Raw genomic sequence first — 9446 nt, forward strand, 5'->3', positions numbered from 1 at the left:
TCCACTCAAAACATTAATCTCTTCAATCGCATGCACCTTTTTACTAGTGGAAGATCTCTTGGTATGCCATTGAGAATAATTAACCATAATATTATCTAGGAGTTTAGTAGCTTCTCCTAAAGTAATTTCCATAAAAGAACCTCCCGTGGCCAAATCTAAAAGATTTCTGGAAGCAAAATTCAATCCAGCATACAAAATTTGTATAATCAGCCACAAATTCAAACCATAAGTAGGGCAATTTTGTATTATCAATTTCATCCTCTCCCAAGATTGTGCAACATGTTCATGATCAAGTTGCTTAAAATTCATAATATCGTTCCTAAGGGAGATGATCTTAGCGGGAGGAAAATACTTGGAAATAAAAGCATCTTTACACTTATTCCTTTGCATATCACACAAATCAACGAAATTGTTTAGATGGGATGCAGGATCTTCACTACGAAGGCCGGAAAATTGATCTTTCATAACAAGATTCAGCAAAGCGGCATTAATTTCACAAGATTCGGCATTAGTAGCAGGAGCAAACGGAGTAATAATAAAATAATTGTTATTAGTGTTGGAAAAGTCACACAATTTGGTATTCTCTTGAGCCATTGTGACAAACCAAACAATTCAACACACGAGCACACAAAAAGCAAGCGAAGAAGACGAACGGAAGTGGAGCGAAGAAAAGGCAAATCTTTTCGAAAATCTTTTTACAAGTGGGGGAGAGTAAAACGAGAGGTGAATGGAAAATAATGTAATGAAAGAGATAAGAGTTTATGATGGGTACTTGGTATGTCCTGACTTATCATAGATCTCCCTGCCAACGGTGCCAAAAATTCTTCCTGCTACTTCTTCAGCTTGCGTTGGTTTTTCCCTTGAATAGGAAAGGGTGATGGAGCAAAGTAGAGTAAGTGTTTCCCTCAGCTTGAGAACCAAGGTATCAATACAGTAGGAGACAATGCAAAAGTTGTAGAATACCTGCACAAACAAATAACAACTTGCACCCAACGCGATAAAGGGGTTATCAATCCCTTCACGGTTACTTGCAAAAGTGAGATCTGATAGAGATAGATAAACGGTAAAGTAAATATTGCAAAGGAAGTAAAAGATTGCAAAGGAAGTAAATCAGAAACTAAAATTGTAGATCCGAAACTTAAATGATGGAAAATAGAAACTTATATGATGGAAAATAGACTCGGGGGCCATAGGTTTCACGAGAGGCTTCTCTCAAGAAAGAAAATATTACGCTGGCTGAACAAATTACTGCCGAGAAATTGATAGAAAAGCGCAAAGTTATGACAATATCTAAGGCAATGATCATGAATATAGGCATCATGTCCATATCAAGTGGACCGAAAAGATTCTGCATCTACTACTATTACTCCACACATCGACCGCTATCAGCATGTATCTAGAGTATTAAGTTCATAAAGAATGGAGTGACACATTAAGCAAGATGACATGATGTAGAGGAATTAACACAAGCAATATGATGAAAACCCCATCTTTTTATCCTCGATGGCAACAATAGAATACATGCCTTGCTACCCCTACTATCACTGGGAAAGGACACTGCAAGATTGAACCCAAAGCTAAGCACTTCTCCCATTGCAAGAAAAACCAATCTAGTTGGACAAACCAAATCGATAGTTCAAAGAGACTTGCAAAGATATCAAATCATGCATATAAGAATTCAAAGAAGATTCAAATAATATTCATAGATAAGCTGATCATAAATCCACAATTCATCAGATCTTGACAAACACACCGCAAATATGTATTACATTGAATAGATCTCCAAGAACATCGAGGAGAACATGGTATTGAGAATTAAAGAGAGAGAAGAAGCCATCTAGCTACTTGCTATGGACCCATAGGTCTGAGGTAAACTACTCACGCTTCATTGGAAGGGCAATGATGCTGATGTAGAAGCACTCCATGATCGAATCCCCCTCCGGCAGGACGCCGGAAAAGGTCCCTAGATGGGATCTCACTGGTAAAGAAAGTTGCAGCAGTGGAAAAGTGTTTTCGTGGCTCTCTCTATTGGTTTTGGGATATATGGGAATATATAGGCGGAGAAACTAGGTCGGTCGAGTCACGAGGGGCCCACAAGGGTGGGAAGCGCGTCCTACCCCCTGGGCGCGCCCTCCTTCCTTGTGGCCTCCACGTGGCTTCTCTGACTTGCACTCTAAGTCCTCTAGATGTCTTCTGGTCCAAAAAAATCATCGCGAAAGTTTTATTCCGTTTGGACTCCATTTGGTATTCCTTTTCTGTGAAACTCTAAAACAAGGAAAAAAGGTAATTGCCACTAGGCTCGAGGTGAAAACGTTAGTCCCAAAAATCATATAAATAGCATATAAAACATCCAAAACATATAATATAATAGCATGGAACAATCAAAGATTATAGATACGTTGGAGACGTATCAATACCTTGGGTTGTGGTGTTGATCTTGATCATGTATTCAAACTTGTGTTGGATGCTTAAGGTTGATGTAGTTCATCAAGAGTAGGGAGCACCACTTGTAGTTTGAGTTCATCTTCCTACATGGGTTAGTCTTGCAAGAAGAGCACTTGTATATCCAAAATGACAATCATGAAACTTGATACCAGATGAAATTTGATATATTGAAATTGTGAAAGGATATTGAGGGAGTCCTGGATTAGGGGGTCTCCGGACAGCCGGACTATATCCTTTGGCCGGACTGTTGGACTATGAAGATACAAGATTGAAGACTTCGTCCCGTGTCCGGATGGAACTCTACTTGGCGTGGAAGGCAAGCTAGGAAATACGGTTATGTATATCTCCTCCCTTGTAACCGACCTTGTGTAACCCTAGCCCCCTCCGGTGTCTATATAAACCGGAGGGTTTTAGTCCATAGGACAACATACAATTAGACCATAGGCTAGCTTCTAGGGTTTAGCCTCTCTGATCGCGTGGTAGAGCAACTCTTGTAATATTCATATAATCAAGAACAATCAAGCAGGATGTAGGGTATTAACTCCATCAAGAGGGCCCGAACCTGGGTAAACATCGTGTCCCCTCCCTCCTGTTACCATCCGCCTTAGACGCACAGCTCGGGACCCCCTACCCGAGATCCGTCGGTTTTGACACCGACATTGGTGCTTTCATTCAGAGTTCCACTTTGCCGTCGCCATAAGGTTTGATGGCTTCTTCGATCATCGGTAACTATGCGGTCCAAGGTGAGGTTTTCCTTCCCGGACAGATCTTTGTATTCGGCGGTTTTGCACTGCGAGCCAATTCGCTTGGCCATCTGGAGCAGATCGAGAGCTACGCCCCTGGCCATCAGGTCAGATTTGGAAACTTGAAGTACACGGCCGACATCCGTGGAGACTTGATCTTTGACGGATTAGAGCCCTTGTCAAACGCGCCGCACAGTCGCAACGAGCATGACGTAACTCTGCCATCGGACAATGTTTGGGAGATCGCATCTGCAACCACTCCGGCCATCAATCGGGAGCCAGTCGCGCCATCCGAGGGCGGAGGATTGGACACCACCATGGAGGCCGCACTCTCAGTGGCGATAGAGCCGGATACTGACTCCACCCCTTACGAGAGCCGTGTCGCCGGACCGCTGGATTCATCTCCGGCCACGGACTCCAAGCCGCTTACATCCGAACCCTTCACCTCCGCGGATATCTTTCAGCACTCGCCCTTCGGCGATGTGCTAAATTCATTAAGGTCTCTCTCCCTATCAAGAGAACCTTGGTCGAACTATGTTCGGCTAGAATGGGATGCGGACGACGAAGAAATTCGCTCCCCACCCACCACCCACTTAGTAGCCACTATCGATGACTTAACCGACATGCTCGACTTCGACTCTGAGGACTTCGACCATATGGACGACGACGCCAGAGATGAACCGGAACCACCGCCCACAGGGCACTGGACCGCCACCTCAGCATATGACATATGCATGGTGGACACCCCCAAAGAAGGCAATGGCGACGAGATAGCAGAGGATGACCCCTCCAAGAAGCAACCCAAACGCCGACGTCAGCGGCGCCGCTCTAAGTCCCGCCACAACAAGAGCAGTGATACCGACACAGGAGATAATAACACTCCGGATAGTGCCCGAAGACAACAACAATCCCCTCTAGCGCCCCAGAGCGGGCATCAGATGGAGAACTGGAGGAGGACAATTACATGCCTCTCTCCGAAGACGAGGTGAGCCTCGGCGATGAAGAATTTATCGTGCCTGAGGACCCCGTCGAGCAAGAGCGCTTCAAGCACCGGCTTATGGCCACGACAAATAGCCTGAAGAAAGAGCAGCAACAGCTTCAAGCCGATCAAGACTTGCTAGCGGACAGGTGGACCGAAGTCCTTGCGGCCGAGGAGTATGAACTCGAGCGCCCCTCCAAGAATTACCCAAAAGGCAGGTTGCTACCTCACCTCAAGGAGGAAGCATTGAAACCTCAATCACCAGTGTGCGATGCGGCTGACCGGCCACCGCGTGGCCGAGCCAGAGAGGCGTTTCAGCCTGAAGTTCAGCCTGCTCCCCACCGCCACTCAATCAAAAATACTAAGGCCCGGGACAACACAAGGGACCTGCGAGACGTATTGGACAGTAAGGCAAAAATCGCAAGGTCAATATACGGGTCATGGACACGCGCACCAACATGGGACGATGATCGTCGCGTCGGATACACCAAGAGTAAATCCGGCCGGGCCGAATACAGCAGACAAGATTCGTATGAACTGCGTCGGGATATAGCCACACACCCTCTATGCTTCACTGATGAAGTTATGAATCACAAATTCTTGGAGGGTTTCAAACCCATAAATATCGAATCATACGACGACACAAAAGATCCCGCTGTATGGATTGAGGATTTCCTCCTACGCATCCACATGGCACGCGGTGATGATCTACACACCATCAAGTACCTCCCACTAAAACTCAAAGGACCAGCTCGGCATTGGCTGAATAGCTTGCCAGCAGATTCCGTCGGCAGTTGGGAGGATCTGGAAGACGCATTTATTAACAACTTCCAGGGCACTTATGTGCGGCCTCCGGATGCTGATGATTTGAGCCATATAACCCAACAGCCAGGAGAATCGGCCAGACAATTCTGGACTTGGTTCCTGACTAAGAAAAACCAAATTGTAGACTGTCCGGACGTAGAGGCCCTAGCGGCATTCAAGCATAATATCTGCGACGAGTGGCTCGCCCGCCACCTCGGCCAGGAGAAGCCAAAATCTATGGTAGCCCTCACAACACTCATGACCCGCTTCTGCTCGGGCGAGGATAGCTGGCTGGCTCGCAGCAACAACACATCGAGGAATCCGGACACTCCGGATACCAAAGATGGTAATGGTAGGCAACGCCGTAACAGACCAAAGCGCCGCAATAACGGAGATAACACCAAAGATATGGCAGTCAATGCCGGATTCAAAGGCTCTAGATCCGGTCAGCGGAAAAAGCCATTTAAAAGAAGTACTCCGGCTCCGTCCAATTTGGATCGTATACTGGATCGCTCGTGTCAAATCCACGGCACCCTCGACAAGCCAGCCAATCACACCAACAGAGAATGCTGGGTGTTCAAGCAGGCCGGCAAATTAAATGCCAAAAACAAGGAGAAGGGGCTGCATAGTGATGACGAGGAAGAGCCCCGGCCACCGAACACAGGAGGACGGAAGGGGTTTCCCCCACTAGTGAAGATGGTGAACATGATATACGCAACCCACATTCCCAAGAGGGAGAGAAAGCGTGCACTAAGGGGCGTCTATGCGATGGAGCCCGTCGCCCCAAAGTTCAACCCATGGTCTTCTTGCCCGATCACCTTCGATCGCAGGGACCACCCCACTAGCATCCATCATGGCAGATCCGCCGCACTGGTCCTAGACCCCATCATTGACAGATTTCACCTCACTCGAGTCCTTATGGACGGCGGCAGCAGCCTAAACCTGCTCTATCAGGATACAGTGCGAAAAATTGGTATCAATCCCTCGAGGATCAAACCCAGCAAAACCACCTTTAAAGGCATCATCCCATGTGTAGAGGCCCATTGCACGAGCTCAATCACACTGGAAGTGGTCTTCGGATCACCGGACAACTTCCGAAGAGAAGAGTTAATCTTCGATATCATACCGTTTCGCAATGGCTATCATGCACTGCTCGGAAGGACATCATTCGCAAAATTTAATGTGGTGCCGCATTATGCATACCTCAAGCTCAAGATGCCAGGACCTAGGGGGGTCATAACAGTAAATGGAAACACAGAACGCTCACTCCACACGGAAGAGCACGCTGCGGCCCTTGCGGCAGAAGCACAAAGCAGCCTTTTAAGGCAGTCCACAGATTTGGCGTCACAGCCCCCGGACACCTTCAAATGAGTCCGGAACAAGCCGCGACAGGATCACCTGGCAAGATCAAAGCTCGCCTAGCAATTCGGCCCCCGTCCCAGTCCCAGTCAAGCGATGAAATCTGTGCCGTGCTTACATAACTACGCACTGAAAATACCATGGATATAGGCGGGGGCATGATCAGGACATGCCCCGCAATGTGGCTTAACCGCCCTAGGGGCTGTATACCATTATAATTCCTTTTCTCTTTCAGGGCCTACTCTCTGGAAGCCCCTTCCTGCAGCACGATTGCCGGACACATTCCAGAAGCAACAACCAAGGCGGCAAGGAGCTAAGATGAACACGGGAACCCCCAGGTGGTCTCTAATAATAATTGATATACCCGTTTTTTACTAATCTATGCGCATCTCGCCCTGGGATAGGACATTTCGAATTGTCCCGCTTTCTGCTTATTGCACTACTTGTACCATTACGCTTTGACGTATTATTTAAATAACAATGCATATCGATAGTCTATCATTGCATTATTTCAGTTTTTCTTCTTTTTTCTCTTATATGCCCATTTACGACGTACGTTAGGGTACGGCAAGTACGCCAGGGGCTCTTGTTTACCCCATAATACGGCTCCAGAAGTCCGAACAGTTTCAACAGTGCGGCACCCCGAACTTATAGCACTATATGCATCAGCTCCGAATCATGTCTTTGGTCAAATGTTGGGTTTGCTCGGCTCCCATGCTTTGGTACCTTACGTTCCGTTATATCGGCTAAGGTAGCGGTGGGAGAACTACTGCGATTGTGTCCCGGTTCTTCTGGACGAGCACCTCAGTAGAGAAAGCCAAAAACTGACTGTCATGATAAGGCGAGAGACTGGTCGCTGTTCGAGAGGTCTCAAGTCCTTAAAGACTTTTTCCGCTTCGGGCGAGGAGTCGAACTTGTACGGATTAGGCGTATATAGTGCCCCAAATTCGGCCCACCGAATACCAGGGGCTTCGCCAAAATTTAAAATTGTAGACTTCTATGGCTAAGTGAGAGAGATAAAGCATTATAGTCCGATTGTCTGGTTCATTGTGTCGAACACCTCCCTCGAAGGACCCAAAATTGGGGTAAAGAGTGCTCTTTTTTATCCCGAACATGGGGGCAGAAGCCGACGACTGGCCTACTCTCAGATTTTATAAATGGCCGCACAGAAGGTAATATTTTAAATTGAGAAAGCGTCCCATGGCGCAAATAAACCCGTTTCACATTACAGGATCACATGAGCATGTTCATTCAAAAATTACATCCTTGGCACACTCATCCGCCACTAGGCGGGAGCCCTTCAGGACACTCTCATAATAGTTCTCGGGGCAGCGATGCTCATTGCCCTCCGGCGGCCACTCCTTCACCAGCTTCACGGCGTCTAGCTTCGCCCAGTGCACCTTCGCCCGGGCAAAAGCCCTGCTGCACCTTCGATGTAGATGGACCGCTTTATGAATTCAAGCCATGGGCAGGCTTCCAAAAGACGCCTCACCAAACCGAAGTAGCTGCCGGATAGGGGCTCGCCAGGCCACATCCGGACTATAAGGCTCCTCATGGCCTGTTCGGCCGCCTTATGAAGCTCGTCCAACAGCTTCAATTGGTCGCTCAAGGGCACGGGGTGTTCGGTCCCAGTATACTAAGACCAGAACAACTTCTCTACCAAACTCCCCTCCTCATCTCGGTAAAAATCCGCGGCATCCAGTACACTGTGGGGAAGACCTGCAAATGCTCCTGGAGAGCTCCGAACTCGGGTAAGAAAATGTGAGGTCTCCTTCACATGCTTGCTTTGCATAATAAATGCCTTACCTGCTGCTATCTTCTTCACCGCGTCAATCTCCTGAAGGGCCTTGTGGGCTTTGGCCTTGGCGCTCCGGACGCTTTCAAGCGCCTGCGTGAGCTCAGAGTCTCGCGTCTTAGAGTCCAGCTCCAAGGACTCGTGCTTTTTGGCAAGAGCCTTTAGCTCTTGCTGCACCTCGCCTACTCGGGCTTCTTGCTTCTCCCGTTCAATGCGCTCCTTGGCCGCTTTGTCTTCGGCCTTGGCCAACGCCTCCCTAAGGGTCGCCACTTCGGTCGTGGCCCCTGACAAATCCATGATGATCCTATTACCTTACACCCGAACTCCTTTTTAATATATAGACAAAGGTATTTCTTACATTTGTTCTCCTCGAGCTGCCTCTTGGTAAGGCCGAGCTCGGTCTTGGACCGCTCTAGGTCCTGCTTCAGTGCAAAGACCTCCGCAGTACGTGCGGCAGCGGCGAGTAGCGAAGCCTGCACATACAAATAGATATATTCTGATTAGAGTCCTGAGTCATCATTTGATCCTCTATTCGGCTTTTCTTCTTGAACGTTGAACAGAGCATTAGGGCTACTATCTATGCGATACCATTTTCTTATATTTTGATCGCTTACCTCAAAGCCTGTTGGGAGGCTGGCGCAAGCTTCAGTCAGTCCGTTTTTGGCAGACTGAACCTTTGCGACCACCGTGCTCATGATAGGGCGGTGCTCTTCCTCGATGGAAGTGCTGCGAAGCGCTTCCAACAAGTTGTCCGGTGCCTCTGGATGGACAGAGGAAACCAGCATGGATGGTTGGCCCCCCTTAACGGGGGACTGCCTGCCGGAGTCCGAAACCATTGGAGGTTCCGGCGCAGTGTCCGGCTGGGGCCCGAACTCGGAGCCCGTAGGAGCCTCGCTCCCTTGGTACCCAGGGTCTAGGAAGTCACCGTGAGGCGCCCCCAGGACCACCTCCCCTTGGCTCGGTGCCTTTTGAGACAACACCTCGGTGTTGTCTGTAGGGCGAGGGGTGGAAGCCGTTGGAGGAGAACCGATGTTCATATCCGACGAGTCCAAAGAGCCGCTCGATGAGGGTACGTCGAGATGAGCTCGGGACGGACTGCATAATCATGTTCGGCATGAGGAGAGGCAGTGCAATATAACATACCATGAAGTACTATGGTCTCCGGGCACTTACGAATTCGCCAGGGGCTTGTCCCTGGGTAGCCACTCGTCGCCGCTGTCGGCGACCGTCGTGGCACAGTTCGGAGGGAGGGTCCTTCCCTTCTTGGACCCTTCGGCTTCCCCGGATGGGTCAGCCTTCATTTTCTTGTCTTCCCCGGCTG

Source organism: Triticum urartu, chromosome 7, assembly GCF_003073215.2.
Source record: "Triticum urartu cultivar G1812 chromosome 7, Tu2.1, whole genome shotgun sequence".
Taxonomy (NCBI): domain Eukaryota; kingdom Viridiplantae; phylum Streptophyta; class Magnoliopsida; order Poales; family Poaceae; genus Triticum; species Triticum urartu.